Source organism: Pipra filicauda, unplaced genomic scaffold (genome assembly GCF_003945595.2).
Source record: "Pipra filicauda isolate LSUMZ 115617 unplaced genomic scaffold, ASM394559v2 scaffold386_size940508_pilon, whole genome shotgun sequence".
NCBI classification, from domain to species: domain Eukaryota; kingdom Metazoa; phylum Chordata; class Aves; order Passeriformes; family Pipridae; genus Pipra; species Pipra filicauda.
This window is the reverse complement of record NW_024104516.1, coordinates 748,769-768,727: the sequence shown is the minus strand read 5'-3', so window position 1 is coordinate 768,727 and position 19,959 is coordinate 748,769. Positions and strand designations below refer to the sequence as shown.

General features: G+C 38.7%; 1 long non-coding RNA gene across 1 annotated transcript in view; it reads right to left on the bottom strand.

Moving 5' to 3' along the window:
• LOC120323958 overlaps positions 1–2,709 on the bottom strand; it is a 29,852-nt gene extending 27,143 nt beyond the window's left edge. The window contains exon 1 of the long non-coding RNA XR_005564903.1: positions 2,643–2,709. This is a non-coding gene — a long non-coding RNA (uncharacterized LOC120323958). The remainder of the gene's footprint in view (positions 1–2,642) is intronic.
• Between the last annotated feature and the right edge of the window lie 17,250 nt (positions 2,710–19,959).

Below are 19,959 nucleotides of genomic sequence, written 5' to 3'. Positions count from 1 at the left end.
ATTTCCTTACAATGGTCTTATTTTTTGTGAGTGAAAGCAGGGCTTTCTCATCTACTCTTTCACCTGGCAATACTTCACTCTGTTTTGGCAATCCTCCTGCAATCTTGGGGAAAGAGGGGGCTAACAACCTTAATCCACTGCTGAATATACTGGCAAGAATTAAGGTGCAGCACCCATTGGAGATCATGAATATTTAGAATTGTAATCCACCGTGGCAAGTGTTTTCAGCTTGCGCTTTCATCGCATTTCTAGGCAACATACATTTTTTTTGTTGCTCAGAGTAAATACAGGGACTCCAAACTATTAACAATCAGAACACTTGCTGTTGTTTGTGAAATATTATCTGACCTACTTCACTGCAGTTTTAATTAGGTATTACTCCCATGCTGTTCTAGTCCCTGTGGGGATTCTACATTTGGCACTGATATAAGTGTTCCTACAGTATAGCAATTCGCCAGGAAAGAGGCTGTTCAGAAATACGTCATTCAAGGTGGAGGAGCACAACAGTGGGCTGTAGTCTTACCTCATCCATGCCAGCCTCCCTGTTCCCATATCAAGAATTAACAGCACAGGACTGCAGGTGTCCAAAAAGGAAAACATCTAGAACAATCCTGAATTGCCCCTGACTACAGTCTAACCCCAAGAAAAACCCTGCCATATCAAAAGTACTAAAAGCCTAGGACTGTGCCCAGGGATTCATTACCTGCAAACTTAGGTGTACTGTATTGACAATCCACAAGTCATTTTAACTGTTTAATTTCCCAAAATAGGTCTCTCTGCTTCATACCTCAATAACTGAGATCATTCCGAATGAACTATTTTTAGTTTAAAAGAAGTTTGTTGAGGAACAGCAGGGCAGAGCTCTTAGATTATTTTCTTCTTTTACCCATCAGTAGAACCATGATAGCACAGTTATTTTGTTGTTTCACTATGGCAGTTCAGTTGTATGCTGCTAACTGCAAAAATGTATTCCCTAGGTAGTTTTACAGATTTCTTTTTATTTTTTCCTTTTGGCAAGATAACTCTGTATGCAAAACTTCACTGCTCTATGCCCAAAAATAAGGAGCAATATATTGAAGCAAGAATATGATTCCATGACACATGAAACAGATAGTTTTACACACATCAAAGTAATTTCAAAAGCAATTAAGGATGAAACACGAATCAGGGGAGCCTGTGCTCCCATTGAAGTGTCCCAGGGGAGAACTAACCCCTTAACTGCCACTCTCCTCTAATTACACATAATACAACTGTATAGGATGCAAAGAAATTGATAGCTATGGTTGCCTGCTGGCATTTGGAAACAAAAGAGTAAGTTAAAAGCTTCCACAGCAGCAAGGTTTTGAACTTCATAAACATAAAGCATATTTTTGTTAGCTTGTTTCCTTTTTCTGGTCAAAGGGACAGTTTTGGGGCAGTCTTAAGCTGTGCCTTGGGTCATGGACCTCACTGACCAATAGCTGAAACTCTTTTCCCCTCTGTTTATGAATTTTAAGAATTATTAAAATCAGACTAAATCTGCCTTTCCTATTACTAATGCAGATTAAAGTGGCCACAGACAAATCCACTTGCAAACTGATGGCACAGTCTGACCTTTCATCCCAGCCATGGACAGGGACAACTTTCACTGGAACAGGTTGCTCAGAGCTCCATCCAGCTTGGCCTTGAACACTTCCAGGGATGGGGTATCCACAACTTCTCTGGACAACTTGTGCCAGTGCCTTACCACCCTCACAGTAAAGGATTTTTTCCTAATATATAATCTAAACCTGTCCTCTTTGAGTTTGAATCCATTCTCCCTTGTCCTGTCACTACAAGCCCTTGTCAGAAGTCCCTCTCTATGTTTCTTGTAGGCTCACTTCATGTACTTGGAAAGCCACAATTAGGTCTTTTTCATTAAAGAAATTGAGTTTCTCAATTACAGGTGAGTGGTTGAACTTCCAATGCTTCCAAAATAAGCTTGGATTAGAGGAAACATCATTTCCAGTTGGGAGGCTTTACACCTCCTCTTCTCTTGTTGCAAAAGGGGATACATCAAGATTTGGTAGATTTTCCTTTCTACTTTTTACACAAGACACTAAGCAACAGAAAATGATGGTCTGGGGAAAGAATAAATAATCTGCAAAATAGCAGACAAAATGAGCAGACAAAATTTTTTTACTTAGTAGCCGGATGATTACACACAGTTATGGGTAATAGGAAGGAGTATATCTAACAATCCCTTTACAAACACCTCAGATCTATAAGGGAAAAAGTTTTCCTCACGTCATCATCCACACTCTGCATATGTGGTACCTCAAACATATACATCCCTTACCAACCCCACCTCAGGCCCATTCCACCTCTCTTGCCAACGAGTATGTTTTTCCCTCTCATTCCATTACTGGATGTGCACCTCAAGCAAGGCTAGACTACCTCTGTATTGATTACCCGGACAAAACTGGATCTGAACTCCCGTATAGAGAATTGTAGCATTTCTTGCACAAAGGTATGGTCTGTTGGAAGACCAGTCCTTTTTAATAGTCTGTCTTCAGACCAGCTGGACTTAAGAGGAATGGAAGAAGTGAGAAAGAGAGAGGTGCAGTGTCACAGCAAGCACATGCGCATCCAAGCCAGGACAAGCTTGCATGACGTTCACTCACCCCTCACACTGCAGTCCATTCAGCTGTAGGGCAGCTCAACCTGATCTCCACAGCAGTTTGGGGAGGGAAAACCGGTAGAGAGCAATTCCAGCTTGCTTTCAGTGCCACCCGAGCAGAGCAGGTACAGACAGTCTAGCAGAATGCAGCCCACTCTGACAGCAGATGAGATATGGATATTACTGTTCAAGTGCAGTGTTGGCTCTAAGGAAATGAAAAAAAAAATGTCATTTTAACCTGGGAAACAGGGACAGAGCACTCCTGACTGTGTAAGCAGGACAGCTATAATAATGAGTTACCCTGGTTTGGGACATACCTTATATACCTATATACCATAATACTTTTCATTCACTCATTAGGCTTTGATTTGTCACAGCAGTGTTGTGACAGCTCTGCTTGTGCTATAACACTTCACAAAGGTTGGGTTACTTTATGAAGCAGTCTTTCTCACATTATCTATAAACACCCAGTTAAACCACAACAGACTTCATGAAGGTGACATAAAATTAGTAAATTTTGAAGCCTTTGCAGGAGGATTTAGTCACATAACTTTGCAATGACATTTATAGGACTCATGTGGCAGGAATCTTACTGAGTTACATGAAACATAGCACAGTAACACCATGCTTCCTCAACAGCAGTCCCACGTTTCCCTATTACCCTCCAGAAGAGGGTTTTGGGCAGCATAATTTTGTCATGACCCAGGAGACTTACAGGTCTTTCATCTACCTGAAAGATGGGCTCCTTTGAAATCAGTAGAAACCCAATATTCTTCTCCCAGATTCCACTGAAGGTTTCTGGGCTGAGCCCAAATACATAGATGTGGGACAGCACTGCTTCTAAAAGTTTTGGTAGGGCAGGATGCTCCACCAGGGTTATGGATCCACTTTAGAGGCCTCAGAGATGTCACCAGCTCTGTCATTACTTTTCCCCATTCCTTTTAGTATCTTCACAAAGTAGGACTGACCACTGGAACTGCACAGATGAGACTGGAGGCAAAAAAAAAAAAAGTGGAATCAAGGAACAATTTTTAGTAAGCAAATAAGGTGATAATGCTGTATTTGTACCACCTGTAGCTTGCACAAGGAGCTCCAAACTCTGTTCTATATATCTATATACAAAAAGCTTTACAGTGAACCTCAGTTCTATCTGAAAGATGTGGAATTTTCCGTCATAAACATACAAGCTTCAGTGGAAAATACTCATTCAGTAAAACTCCCTTTTTTGCTGTGTCCTTAATTTTTTTTTTTTAATACCAATCAGAGACACCAAGAGGTGAAGTACTGACTTGTGGAAAGTGATTTCAATGAATATATTGCCTTCTCAAATCATGAGAGCTGGCTTAAGACCAATTAATACAGGGTTTGAATGGGTGAGGCAGATCTCTCAGAATTAAAGTTGTCTCAGCTTGATTCTGTTTCAAAAGGTTGGTACTCATCTACTGCATATGCAAATAATCTAAGCATTAAGTTGTGTAGCTGTCAAGTCACTTTAGAAAGGGTTAAATTTAATCTCTGTGACTCCTGATAATCCTGACTTCTTAAACATAATGACAACAGTGCTTCTTTTATCTACCTATAACACACCATGCCATAGCAGTCAGTCTTACACTGATGGAAGTGATTGAGTATAACAAATACGAGTCATGAAACAGGAGTGGGAAAAAAATTGAAATACTATGTTTTCTGTGCTTTTTTTTTTCATATCTAAGATTAAAAAATCACCTTATACAAATTTAATCATTGTCTGTTATTTCTGAGATATAAAATATGAGCCATGTCTTGGAGGAAACAGAGGAGAAAGAAAGCAGAGATTCTTAAAGAAATGCCACCCACTAAAGACACCAGAAAATTTACTGTGAATTTTCTTCTAGATCCTAATCTGCATGCAGGGCAATAACAGGCCCTGTTTCCATGGTTCATGAAAGTCATGTTATATTCTCTGTGTGTGGTGAGTTATCATTTTTGAATGAATATGCAACACACCCTAATGTTAGGGCTGACTCCTTCTACTACGAGCATATTTATCCTTACATTTCAATTTTATTGGCATTTCTGATGTCACTGTTGCACGTACTGGAATTCTGACCCAGCTGAACATGTAATAAAAGACAGTCATGCAACAGTTTGGTCAGGCTTTGAAAAAAACCTCCATGAAAACATGCCTTCAGGGAGCCAGCAGCAAGCTACTGAGAGCGTACCATGCTTGTAAAGGTGGGTTAAGTACAGAGCAAGGCCTAAGCAGGGACACTCTCGTACGGTCAGAAAAAAATATGTCTGTAATGAGTGAAAGATGATTATGTTTTGCTTTTGTGGAAATATGTTTAGTGAATCACACAAGAGGGCAGTTAATTTCATATCTATATCTGTTGTGCCTTAAGTTATAAATTTCTACGCAACATTCAGAGAAGAGAGTCATTTATAAATTGACTCATTTCTGTTCGTATTCTGTATTAATACTTACATTACTTTTCAAGCTACAAACAAATAACCAAAGATGAGAGTCAAGAAACAGAATCTGGGTTGCAGCTGTAAGGGGTGGGTAGAGTAAGCAGCTGCATGTCTTCATGCAGTGGAACTGTCCATGTGAGGAGACTTACTCATTTGCATTAACATTTCAGAAGAAAGCTCTTGGGGCATATTATACATTTTGCCTTATGGATATACACAAGATTATTTTATCTTTCATTCTGTCCAAACCACACTGAAATCAATGTATGCCTTGCTTTGACTTCACTGGGGTTGGAATCAAACTCACAACTGTAATTATAAAGGGCAAGGAATGATCATAATGATTTGTGATCTTATTGGTGTCTTATAAACTAAAATGTTCATCTACCATGTTCATAGCCCATTTCCTTTTGCTTTGTGTAGATTGGAATTGATTCACACACACATCAATAGAAAATGAGTTTGATGCTCCTTTTTTTTTTTCCCAGTAAATTTGTCCAGAGCAAACAGCTATTTCCTTACCAGAGGCCACCAGCATCTGCCATCAGCATTTGTGCCAGGTCAGGACACTAAAGTGATCATGATGCCTTTTTTACAACTGTCACTAACAGTTGCCTAGAACTTGAGGGCACGTCTTCATGGGGAATTCCATGATGTTACAGCATATGCTACCTGGCACCACACAGAGAACTGGGTGAGAAGAGGGATGGTCACATTCACAATCTTGCCAGCTGCTCAATCTTACACATAGCAGTAACTTGAAGTGATGCTAACCACCAAAGGTTTGACTGTGCTGAGTGCTCTGCCAAGCTTTTTGTAGTTCTGGTTAATACTTTTATTACATTTTCAAATACAGGAAGTCCCTAAAGTTCCCTTTCATCTGGTTCCTTGCCACCATCTTTTTGATGCTGCTCCTAACAAGTGCCCCTAACTAATAGGAACAATTACAAATATGCCAAGAGTTAATTAGCCTAACACAAGGACAGGTTTTTTGGCAAGTTTCCCAGGTCCTTGACTGACATCTTGGCATGAGCTCATCACAAGTGCTTCTCTGGTTTGCGACTATGTATGCACATTGCAACCTGGGCAAGGGAAGGAGAAAGAGATGTCCCCCCAGGTGCTATGAGGAATAGTGACAGACAACCAAAAACTAGGTTTCATACCTCTACCATACCTCTACCATTCTATATATGAGATTTAATTATGAATTAGTGCATGAACACAAGACACAAAGCTACCAGTGTGGCTGTGGAGAACATGGTGAACACCTCAGAGATGCTTGGGTGTTCCTTGCAATATTTCTTAAATTGTGAGGGCCATGTGTACAGAAATACAATTTTGTTCAGAATCACTGAGGTGTGGAAATACATGAATGTTACCTTGCTAAGAAGCAGCATTCTAAACATTTTTGTGTGTTGACATGGATCCATCTCTATTCTGTTCAAGCGCATGTTTTAATATTACCTATCCACAACCATTTAAATACAGAGAATAGCCTTAAAAGATGTAACCTGTTTCTGGATTTTCCGATATTGTTTTAATATGTCTGCATATATGTCCTTTCACTGCATGTATCCAAGAAAGAAAATCAGATCTCTTCTTTATTTGTAAATGACAGAGATTAGAGAGTTTGCATTCAGAAAACTCTTTGATGGTATACGGTATTCCAATGGATTAAATGGCAGATTCTGACCTCATTATAGGCAAAAGAATGATTTCTATCAGTTTTAATGTCTTTGCAAAGCTCTTCAGACTTGCTTTATAATATTATAACAAATGTAGTAGCAACTAAGTAAAAAACATAATCTTTGAGAACAGAAAGGGATGGCCCCAGTTTCCCCAGGTACTTTCTCTAATAGAACAAGCTGACAAAATAAGGAAAACATTAGTCACGATGCCTGGTGTCAGTGAACTCAGTGACATCACTGTTTAAAAAGCAAACAAACTAGTAGAGAAAAAATACCAGCATTCCCAGAGAATCCATGATCAGTTATTTTATTGTATAATTTTTATGGCCTTTCTCTATAAACACTGTAAAAAAAGGATTTGGGAAATGTAATGGCTTTGAACAGTTGTTCCTTTATTGAGAAAAATAATGGACTGCAAATGCCCCTTCCAGCCTTAAGAGGAAGTTTTACAGTACATGCTTAGGAGGAATGGGTTTCTTTTCCCATATACAAATAAAAAGACTCAGGATTGAGCTATGAGTCCTAGTACAGGTTCTGTCTTTAGCCATACTGGGACCTGCATTAGGAGTAAGTACTGGAGTAAACCTGAATCGTTGTTTTGTTCAGTTACGATGCCAAGTCTCCCTCCAAACACACAAGTGTCTAGATTGGTGCTCCAATGTGGCTAATTATAAAAAAAAAAGTAAACTTACTCTCTGGGAGGTAGCTATTTTTATAGCTCATATATATCCATGTAGTGCAGCATGAAGATTTGAAGGAAATGAGTAAGGACTTTGAAGTTGTTTCTCCATCATTTTTCCCACATATTCAAACACCTTCTGATTCTGCATTTGCATTTCCCTCAGTGTCATTTCCAAGTCCACCATGTCATTTTGTTAGCTGAGACAGAAGCATTTCCAGGTTCAGTTTACTCACAATTTTGTTGTGACTTTATCTCCCAAAAATTTGTATTCCTGGTTTTTGAAGACTGAGTGCCTAAAGGAGAATAAAAAAACAGTGCATGATGATGTGATGGCAGTGATGGCAGAGGATGAGGAGTCGCTGAACTCCATGTTCCACAGTTCTTTACTCTGTAATCTGTTTCATGATGGTTGGTGCTATTGGTACCAATAGTCAACACTACTACCAATCCTTTCCTAGCCTCAGTGTCCCACATCTTAATTTTCTAAACAAATTATGCCTACCAGAGAAGAGTTCCTGTGCTGTTCTGTGAACCACATACACAAAAAAGCCAAGCACACTGTAGGAGCCGGTGACAAAATAATTACTTTCACATCTCAGTTTAAAACCTCTCTTAATTATACTTTGTAATGTAACACAATCTACACACTTTTTGATTACATTTTGAAAGTAAACCATGGCCCTATACTGTCCAAGGATTTATGTGGGATTCAGGGAAACAAATAAGTATGATTCAAGCTCTTTACACTCTTTGCACTTGTTTTGAATATATTCGCTGTTATGGCCTAAATATATTAGTGGGCATCAACCCACTCCAGTTGAGGAGACAGTAAGAAGTGTTGTGTTGATGCAGGTCATTTTACTGTGAATGAACTAACCCTCTTATCCGTCATCTGTGCACCTTAAAGATTAGTCCTAAGCTTATTTGAATTTGCAATAAGCAAATTCCTTTTCTCCATGGCAGCATGCATCATGGCAGTATCCTAATTTCTGTTGTATTAAAATATTTATTTCTAAAGGTTGACAACTCCATTTCTAGACAAAATATCAAGCAAAGCTGAATTTCTTTCAAGCTCTTTTCAGAGCTCAAAATTTAGGAATTGCTGATCCATGGGTTTAATCCCACAGGTACTGAATGCTCCAGATCTAGTCAAGAAAATCACAGAAGGCTATGGGGTTAGGACAAAAGACTTTTTTTTTCCAGTCTTCACTAAAAATTACCTGCATACTTGAAGCTGAACATCTGCCTGAGTGCTCTGTTGGATTGAAACCAAAATGCTTAGCACTTCACCAGGCTGGGCTCTGACAGTCTCAAGGCCAATGATTTTTATAGCAGACAGCCAAGCTATCAAAGGATTAAACAATACAGAAAGAATGCTGAAAATACAAACTTAGTGCCTTGCTTCCTCAAGGAGATGACAATGTGTACCCTTATCACAAATTAAAAATAAAAAAAAAGGTTGTAACCATAGCAGCTGTGAAAGTCAGGCACTCTGGGTACAGGATTTATTATGCCTCTACTTCATCACAGGCTGCATTCATTTACAAAGAAGTCCTTAACATCAAGAACAAAAGAAACAAAATTTCTGTGAATGCTCTGAGTGTGCTGACTGCCTAATGCTTTGAGTGCCACTTCAGAAGCTGAGCTGACAGGAAATAATAATATAATTAGGCAACAATGACCTTCAGCTTGGGCACTTCCCGGCAGTTAACCCAGTCTTTAACCTGGTGGCTCCACTGCTCTTGGAAAGTGCCCCATCCTGAGGCTTTCATGGCTATGACAACCACGGGAGTTCTTAAAACAAATAAATTACCATTTTTATGCGTTGAAAAGTTAAAAACTGAACTGCACATTGCCATGGAGACAGTGCACTATTTAGAACACAGAGATTTTCCAAGTAGAGAGGGTCCAGTTTAATATCCAACAGGAAAGAATGCTTCAGTCTTTATGGTTTTTATAAGTTTATAATCACTGTACTTTGCCTGTAGGATGCATGGAGATGTTAATTGATTCTCTGAAGTCATTTGTGCATTCTGGAGACAAATCGTATCATATTGGAACTGTGTATTCTGCTCTGGTCTGCTCCAGTTTTCACACCACGTGCTTTCTATGATATCTCAGTGTGTTACCAAAGCCATCAGAAAGGACAATTTAAGGCATTGCTTGAACATCAGTCAATGTAAATACTGTAATAAACTGCTTTGACTTCGCATGCTCTATATAATGCACTGGCTGCCCCAAATTACTGGTGTCCCAACATGGCTTAAATTCTCTTTTTTTAATATATTTTTGGGGAAGAGAAATGTTCCACAAGTTTGCGGGTAGATACAACTGGAGTTACACTATCTGAATGTCAGATATTTGTAAAAATAGCATGTCCCAAAGCATTAATGCATTTTACAAAGAAATCTTATTGACTGAAAAAGTCACTGACACTTTCAAATTCCTTAATACTTTATTTTAAATGTTTTTGTCATCTTGACAAGGACTAGAAAACAACATATGAATGAGCTTTTGTTGTAAATATTGATTCTAAAGAAACCTGTCAGATAGAGACTCTGCAGGTAATAAATGCATGAGAACTGAAATAATGTGTGGGTTTAGCTTGCAATTATCACATACAAATGGTTTGGCCAGTGCTTCAGTTTTGTATTACGGGATATACACTCTGCTTGGCAGAACTTTTTTGAGTTGGCTTGTTGCTGTTTTTTTTTTTTTAAATAACTTTTTAAAATACACGGTGACTTGTGAGGTAGTTTACAAATGATTCAGTGAGACAGAGCATGATTCAGCCATTGTCAGGATGCCTCAAAGTGACATGTGCTTTCTTGGAGGATACTTGCAGAAAAGTCAAAATACAGTTACCATGCATTCCTGCTGAATATCTAAACATGGCTCTGAAAGGGGGAAGGGATGTAGGATATGAACATTCTGATTTATATACAAGTTGTAGAGGAAAGTATACATAAGGCCACATGCAGAAACTTATTGCAAACAGTGCAATATAGGCTATACCAATAGAAAATGGATCAGTATTCATTTTATCAAAAATATAGTAGACTAGAGATGAGATGCTTGGATTTCATTTGCTGCTCTGCCAAAATTCTTACAAGGCCTTCTAGATCCTTTTCTGTAATGCCTAATCTTTCTCAGCCCCACAAGTGTCTGATTTATTTAAATAAACTCATGAACTAGGTATGAGCCTCTTATTTTTTTTTCCCTTTAAGTGTGAAACAATAAGGTGCTATACAATAACATATGACAATGGTCAGATCTCAGGTGAATTTATTATATACTGCATGCAAAGGCATTACCTATTAGCTACTTATTGATATTCTCTTAAAAATTTCTATATAAAATAAGCTATAAAATTAGCACTGCATTGCCCTGGATATGAACAAAGAGTATTTTTTTCAGCTGTGCTATAAACCATTAAAAATATCTACCAAAACTAATATGATAAATCATTATCAGCAATGAGTCAAATTGAGAAAACCAGAAATTTCCCTCAAAGTGTATTGAGTAACTTCTCTATTTGAGAGTGTTGGGCTCAGCTCAAGAGCACCTTGGGCTAAGGCTGTCCTCTGACTGAGGAGAAAGATCTCTTTTCAGAAGGCACTAACACTTGGGAACTGGTAGCACACATGTATCAGGTTGGAAATGAGAGAAGACAAGTGGGGAGATGATCCAAACCCACTCTCTCCGCACACGGGTAACTCTGTCATGCTCAAAGGATCTAACTCTGAGCACTTAAGGTCATGCCTGTGCAGCAGGTGGCTTTATTTGCTCTGTACTTCACAAAAAGCTAAGACCTTTTAGCCACAGTTCATACAGCACGAGCCTGAGCTAATAAACTCTTTTCCTACAGTAGCAGATTAATATGTTGACTTGGAGCACCAGCAGAATGAGCTCATGTCTGCCCACGAAAGCCCTTTTAAGTATATCTAATATTGGTATCCGAATACAAGCACAATCACAATTAGCAATACCAATTCTTTATTAGCAGAGGTTGCCTGTCCAGACTATGAAAAATCATCACATAACTGCCAGATAAATATGAAGCTCAGGTTGAACATAGCCCCAGAACAAGATACCTTGCTTGGGACTCTGCCAACTTTTGTTTTATCAGCATTCAGAACTGTTGTCTTTGTCGAAAGGAAACAAACACCACTGAAACAGAAAAGAGATAAAATAGAACAGTGATAAGGACTTCCCTAATTACTCATATTCTAAACTTGAACTCTAATGGTGCATTTCAGACTCACCTTAGGGCAAGTAACTGATGAGACTTGAAAGTATCTCAAAAGAAGCAGGAGCGATTCTGCAAATCTTTCAGAAAGATGCTGTCATTTACCTGCCCTTTACATTATCTTCATTTGCTTCCATCACATCAGTAAGCAATTGCTCTCTTTCTCACACACAGGTGATCTCTGTCCTTGCAGAGCAGGAGAGTGTGCAAGACCACAATGGAAAGATCACAGTTATCTTCTTATATTTTAGTAGAGGAAAAGGATTTTCCAAACACGTCAGCTCTCCAGAAACAATGGTACACGGCATTCGATAATTATTCTTGAACTCAAGAGAACTACGAGTCCATGCTCTGGGAATGGCACCTGATTATTCTAAATGGAATCTAGCAACAAGTTCATTTGTGGTAAGGCTGCTGCCAAGAACAAACACCTTTCTTTTCCCCTCATCTGAAAGGGAAGGTGATGACAAAGCAAGTCAAGGGGAAATCACCAGTAAAAAGATTACTGTTTCATCAACAAGATATGAACAAAATCCCTTCCCAGACATTATGGTGGAAATAGTGGTAGCAACACGTTGACTGAGGAATGGGAAAGATTTGGCACTAGCAGAGATTGTGAGAGCTTTTTGCCAACTGTAAAACATTCTCTGGTCCAACCTGCCCTCATGTTTGACTCACAAAGTGCTGCTGCCACTGCTTTGGCTTAAAGCTTTTTCTCCATCTGTCTGAGCAGAAGATGAAAGCTCTGAAACAGTGTCTTAAGGAAACGTATTCTAGTTATAATGGCATGTTTTTCCATCTTGAATGTTTACAGGATCATATATACCTTCCTAGACAGGTCATAGATTCCATTAAGAGAAAAAGACACTTCAGTTTACCTGAAGCTTGCTCTTGAAATTTGCTAAAAGATAAAATGTTTTATTTTTTCGCTATCAAACATTCACAGTAAAGAGAGTATCAGTGATTGCAACCTGGGCCTTGTATCTGTTTCAGAATTTTACAGTAACCATTAAGACTTTGGCTATATAGTTCACTGCAGAAGGAAACAAGACAAGTGTTACTGATCTATTTTTTTCCTGACTGAAGCTTTGAAAAATCAGCAACTGTAAAGCCAAATGTTGTTTTCATTCATTTCACTTAAGACGTGGTTCAGCAAATTTTGAGCCTAATTTTATGTGTCTAAGTAGATTGACTGATCTTAATAGGGCTACTCAGGTATATAAACTAGACACATAAATATTTGCAGAATCAGGGCATAAATATCTCTCAAACTGACAAGAGTATAAATGCTATCAATTTTAGTGGCAGGCTCTTGTAGTTTGAGAATGATATTCCCCAATTTAGTGTTCCCCCTGAAACATTCCAAATCATATGCCTCTCACTCACATCCCTCTCCCCCTGCAGAGGGATGGAGTGGAGAATTGGAGGCACAAAGGGTGAAGACCACTGGTTGAAATAACAACAATTTACTGGAAACAGCAATGAGATAAGGAACAGTATCAATACAGGAACAATATCAAGAACAGAGGGAATCAGCACTACCTGACCACTCCCTCTGCTGGAAGGGGCCCCTTCCCCCTTCTCAGAAAATGATTGTGAGGTGATATAAAAAATCCTCCAGGTTGTGGCCATGTCCCCTCCTGGTTACCACAAAAATTAAGCCTGTCCTGTCGGAACCAGGACACATGCTCTCAGGTTATACTAAACTGGAAGGACAACTCATCTCACCACATTCAACATCTGGCTCCTGGGTAGTGTCCTGGGTAAGTGTCCAAGGTAAAATATAGGAGACAAAACTCTCTGCAATACACAGTAAAATCTTCACTAGGAGGCTGAGAAAGTTGATTTTCCCCCCCCCTATTTTAGCTTGCCTTTGGAAGCATCTTCCTTTTCTTCTTCTCCAGAGGCAGGAATCATCTGTGCTACAGATTTGTGCAGATTTGACCTTCCACTCCATCATTCCACCATTTTCTCCTTTATATTATAAAATTCCTAGTGATACCCATTATTGCAAGACCCTTGCCGCTGCTAATAAACAGCAGGATGTCACTCTGCATGTAGTTGCCTAAGGACACTTGAAATGACACCAGCTGTATCTCCCACGATATTGGGGACACACAATAATCCAGAAGCAGGATGAAATTTAGCCCCCCCACATATCAGTGTTTTTTTAGAGTCATCAAATCTCCATGTCTCAGCAACAACAAAACTAAATCATATTCCTGGTGTACAGAAGGTTGGTGAATGGAGACAACTGAATTTCGATGTATTCAGGCAAAAGGAAGTCTGGTTTCAAAACTGCTTTTCAGACTTCAGCTCTTAAGTAATGAAAACAGGAAGAAAAGAGGGAAAAGGACTGGAAGATGAAGAGATTTTAGAAAGAGGTACCTGAGTTTGCATTCATTTATGACTGGTCCCATCTGTCATGTCATATGGTGACATGAAGCACAAACTGATTTCTAAGAAAGAGGATCTGCCTGCTGGTAGTATATGATCCATTTGGGACTTTTCAGAAAAAAAAAAAACACGTTGAAATGCCAGAATTCAGAGGATCAAGGGTTCCTTTTCTATTATTTCAATAAAACTCACTAAATTACATGAAAAATACTGTATTTGCATTCTGGCATTTTCAGCTTTTTAAAGGTATGTGTAACCAATAAAAAACTCATTGCCCAAGAAGTGATAGTTTCCTAATACTTGGTTAAATCAGTTACCACTCTTTTAAAACTTGTGATCCAGATCAACTCTTTCCCATGTCAGATTTGTAACTCAGATCAACTCTTTCACATAATCAGTTGAGGCAAAAAGCACAGGAAAGAGAAACATCAGGTTCCCTCAGTGAATCCTTAAAACTCTTTAGTTCTATTATCTCCTTTCTAATGTTTTATCCACTGTTTCTGATAGCTTGGGAGACCACAGAAGGAAAATTCTCACTTCAGAGAATACGTGAAATAAATGTTGAAGCTAATGGGGTGATTCTTGCCCACTGGAAAAAAAAAAAAAAAGAAAAGAAGCATCTTACTATACGTCCTTAGGCCAAGTAAATGATATTTAGTGTTAGTTCTTAATCTTCAGCAGTGAAAATCTATTGTACGTACCCCAGGGCTAAAATGAATCAATCAGGCATGTAAAATATTGTTGACAGTGACAAACTCAACCTACAAAGAATCAAGAAACAGATTCTCTTCCTTTTAAGATTTTCACATTATGTCCTAAAAAGTGCAAATGATTTCCAAGTCTAGAGAGTATGCTGTGGGTCTGTAAACCCACCCCAAATAATCCTACCTCCCACTCACTGAGTTGGCTGGTTTAAAAAGGAACCCATTTCCTAAGGCTCATCATACATGCTCACAGAGCTCCACTGACTGCACACTGCAGCTTTCCTCTAATTGCACCTCCTGCTCCCAGGCCTAATTCACTTGCCTTTTTTCCTCAAGAAGAAAAAGCTCGGCAGCCCCAAAGGTTAACACAGCATTTTAGAAAATCTTTTACTTATTAACAGATGACTCCTACTAGTTTATGGGAAATATTAGATAATATGACCACTAATGTTCAGGCTTTAGATGTCAATACTTCCAGAAGCCTGATAGAAAAATCTCACCACCTTGCTTGACCTCTTCAGTTTTTCATCCTGTAACATCCTGGTGTGATATCACAGCCAGTAAATTTTTTCTCTTTGTGCTTGGCAAGCCTCCAGATGGTTTTTAAGTCACTTGTTCAGGCAAAAGAAGAATGGTACATTTGGGATGAAATTATCCTGGAGGGCATTGTTGCAATTAGAGAGATGAACGGCCTCCGGCTTTAATTAGAACATTAGGTACACTTTTCATATGCTTATTCAGAGGAATCCAGCTCAGTCAGCGAGGCAATGTAGTGCTACTAAGTCAATACCTGTGGAACTTCAAACACTGCTTCTAGAGAAGGGGTCTTTTCAACTCCATATTTACTTAAAAACAAAACACAGCTTAGTAGGAAGACAACATCCCAATTGTCATAAATATTCCTGCCTCATTCCTTTCAGTATGTTAGAGTTGCTTTTAAATTCACAATAGAATAGTATGCTAGAGAATGCTGCACGGGCATGAAAAGCAAGATTAGGACATTTATAGTACAGTTATAAGTATACCAATGCCAGATAACATGCAATTACATATCTCAAATCTCATTCTAATAGTGAAATTGTTTTTGTGCTACTTGAACAGAACAGATATCTCTTCTTTAAACACTGTTACTTTCCTGTGCTTTTCAAGCTTCATGAGATAACATTTTGTGTTACATATCTACAGCTTCACAAACACAAAAATAATAAAAGAACTGTATTAAGGTCATAAAGACAAACTCTCTTAGGGGAGGAAAGGAAAAAAAATAAGGTTGCTAGAGGTGCCCCAGTTCAGATTCCCTTTTCTATGTGAATTATGATATACCCTTTGATGTTACAAGCGTATTTTTCCACAGTATTTTTCCTGCCTCCTTTTGTGCATAGAATGGACTGTGCTCACTAGACAAACAGCAGTTCAATATTTTGGTTTCTGCTTGTTGTTCAATGTATTGCCCTAGGCCTTATTTAACTGCACATTTACAAATGTGGTTCTGAAGACAGAATTATTAATTTCCTCCTGGGTGTTTCTGTGGTGCTCATCATTAGTGTATGTGAGTGCTTCACAAACATTATGCTATTTATCTTCCCAACATTTTTCAGAGGCGAGGAGACAGAACCATCCCTGGTCTACAACTTTCAGTTCACAGCTTTCAGACTTTATTCTCCTCTTCTTCCTCCACCACCTCTACACTTCTGTCCTTTTCCCTCTTTTCATGTTGTCACCATATGCCTGCTTCTTCAGCAAATTCCAGTTCTCATTCCTGTGGTGGGGTCATATTTCTGGTATTAGTGGCCAGCAGGGACTTTTCTTAGAAAGAGGAAATATAATTCTTCCTTTTTGTTGCTAGCACTGACATTACATGTAACTACTAGACAGGTTGTTTCTGTCCTGTATTAAACCATACCCTATCCAAGCAGAAACTTTCTAAAACTTAGTGGTCAAAATTATGAACTTTGTTGAACTCCAGGAAACCAGATATTTTCAGAGGCTTATAGTTCTTTTTTAATTAGACATTATAAGAGCATTCCTAACAGAAATTCCATGTTCCGCTAAAATTTCAAAGTCTCACTCTGAAAGTGTAAGTAGTAGAATCTTTTGATGAGTCATTCATTATTTTTTTTTAATAAAAGGAAAACTGTTTTGTCATATTTCAGTTGTAAAACAAGAAAACATTCTTGTTAAAACTTATACATATAAATAAAATTTGGGTGGTCCTGTTATAGAAGACCCTGGCCCCAAACTAATGCTTTGAAGAGCTATAACACCCTACTTTCAGTTTCTTGTTACAGGAAGTGCTTGAAAACTTTGATTATAAAAACTGTTATCAGCCCTAGCTCTAATACATGAATGTACACATATAAACTTCTTGTGTCTGTGTGTCCATTCCCATAACAAGGGAAAAAAAGGAAAGAACCTAATAAATGGACTCGTACACTCACAGAAACATGAGCGTATGCATACAAATGCCTTTAAGCTTTCATTTGGTTAAATAAAAACACCCAGGGGAATTCTGTAAGGGAAAATATATAAAGCAGAAACCCCCCTAATTTTCCAGGCAATTTATTGCATCCTCTCTCAAATGCATATTCCAAACATTGAGTCCTTTCACAGCTCTTGAAAAAAACGAGCTAGCTCTTGTTAGTGGTGGACTCAGCACTACAGTAGAGCTGAATTTTTAAATGCATGCATTACTAAGAGGGTTAGCTGCTGGTATTCTCATGGTAATTACAATATGCATCTTAAAATCTGTCTGTACCCTCTGTGTCCACTGTAATTGTGCCCCTAAATCCCCCACCCCATCTATTAATAATAATAGGCTAACAATATTTAACAATAATGTAACATTTAACTTTGTATCAGTATTGTGAAAGACCCACGTGGTGGTGATCATATGTAGGGAGCTGCAGGACACTGTCACTAACATGCAGGGCAACACAGCACAGAGCCTGTAGCCAAGTGGTTTGTTTGTTTGTTTATTTGTTTGGAGGGTTGGGTTTTGGTTTTTTTGTTGTTTTGGTCTTTTTTACACAGATGAGATCAAACACAATATCTATCAGTGTCAGACTCCCACAGGACCCTCAGGCTTCTGACATTATTATCTTTCTATACAGCAGGATACTTACTTGGATAACAGCCTTACCCACTGGACATTTCTTGTATCCAGCCCCTGCATCCCAAGTGGTCCTACAGCCTGGAGCTGTCTCTGCTTGGCCACCTTGGAGAAATTTAGAAGTATTACTATAGGAACAAAGCACAGCAAAGCAAAAGAACAAAAAACCCAACCAATCAATCAAAAAACCACAAAAACCTAACCAACCAAACCCCACCACAAAACCCAAAAATACCCAACCAACCAACCAAACAAAAAAAAACAAACCCAAAACAAAACAAAAACACCCACAAACAAACCAACCAAAACCAAACCAAAAAAACCCCCAAAACAAACTAGTATCTTGATAACTGTAAAGATCTCCGTCTAACAGAAATGGGATATTTTGATGCTAATAAGCTTGAAACCCCTCAGAACTAAAGTCAGATTAAAATTACTTCAAATGCGAGTATTAATTTACAAAAGTACAAAGTGTACAAAGACGTGTGTACTTTGTCTGGAAAAAAAAGTAGATTTCTAATGCTTTCAACTTTTCAGGTTACTAGACATTCTCAGACTTTTAGCAGAGGCTCCAGCTCTCTGAGCTACATTCCCTAGATCAAGAAAAGACTCTTGGTCTAGGGAAATAGACTGGGTTTTGCCCTTCTAGAAGGGAGCTTCCTTGAGGATTCATTGAGTTTCTGAGTTTTGGTTTCATTTCCCTATCCTTCTTCATAGTATTATTTTTTATCAGACTATTAACTACTCTTACCTCTTTGGAAACATCCATATGTCTGACAGGTTGCACACAGCCATCTTTTGTGCTTGAGTGAGCCAATTGTTAACTTCTTGAGCAGTAAAACATCCTTCTGACCAAGGAGACACTATGTATCTCTTAACATGAAGTATTTCAATGTACTAAAAATGCATAAAACTTATCAACAGATTATTATATATACAAAAATGCGTTAAAATATAGATGGATAAAATACATGTGGCACAGTACTGGCCATGTGACTGAAATTAGATTACAAAAAAAACCAAAACAGCCCCAGTGGAGTAGATGGGTTCCTAATGAGTTTGGAGACATGAGTGCCCACAGCTGCCTGATGCCATGTAGAAGGTTAAGCAGGAGGTGGAAATACTGTGCACAGAAGGTGCAAGCCAGGACCTGAATAAGTGACTTGGGATGAGCATTTCTGTCCCTGGGTGCTGGTCCAAACTGGACCAAAGGGGCTGGACCCCTGACTGGCAAGAGTGTGTCATGTACAAGGGTCTTTGAACAGAAATCTTACTATAAGAATTGTTATCCACTTTCCAGGCCCAACCCACTTGGTAAATATATTTCAGACTATGTTACTAAATGAGGCAATTATTTCTTTGTGACCACTTTATCCCTAATTCCACCATGACAATATGCCAAGCTCCATCAACCTTTCATACCCAAACAGATCATGGCTCCTTTGCACATAACTTTTCTAAAAAGCTGTTTTTCAAAAGCCAAAGATATATTGCCTAACCACTGATTAACTTAGGCTAAACTACATCCCTGCAACTTTAGACTTGAACAATACCAAGGTACATCAGAGTGCCCACTAATAGACTTGTAAGTGCACTATTCTGAAGGCTGAAAATTACACAGCACAGCAACACGCTTGGCTTACAAGGAATTTCTGTAGGAGTTAGATGCCAAAAATTTATTGCTTTTGACCCCTCAAACAGTTTAGCACAGGGTCTCAGCACTCCTAAGTATAGTTTTGCAAAAGGGAGAGAGTGTTGAGGTGCTGGTAGTGCAGGTATTCCAGCAGCTGGAGGACATTACCCAAATGTATTCCCAAGGACACTGCAGCCGTACTCCTTCACTTTGCCTTGACCTTTTCCTGTGGACAAAGGATAAGCCACAGGAGTTTCTCCCATGGCACAGGTATTGATCTAACTCCTCTCTATATGAAAAAAAAAGTTAGAAGTAGTTCCTTCCATTACTCCCATCAGAACTACTGTCAATCAATGAGAACTTTATGTCTTTCTCACCCATATGTCCAGCAGAGGGAATTTCACTATG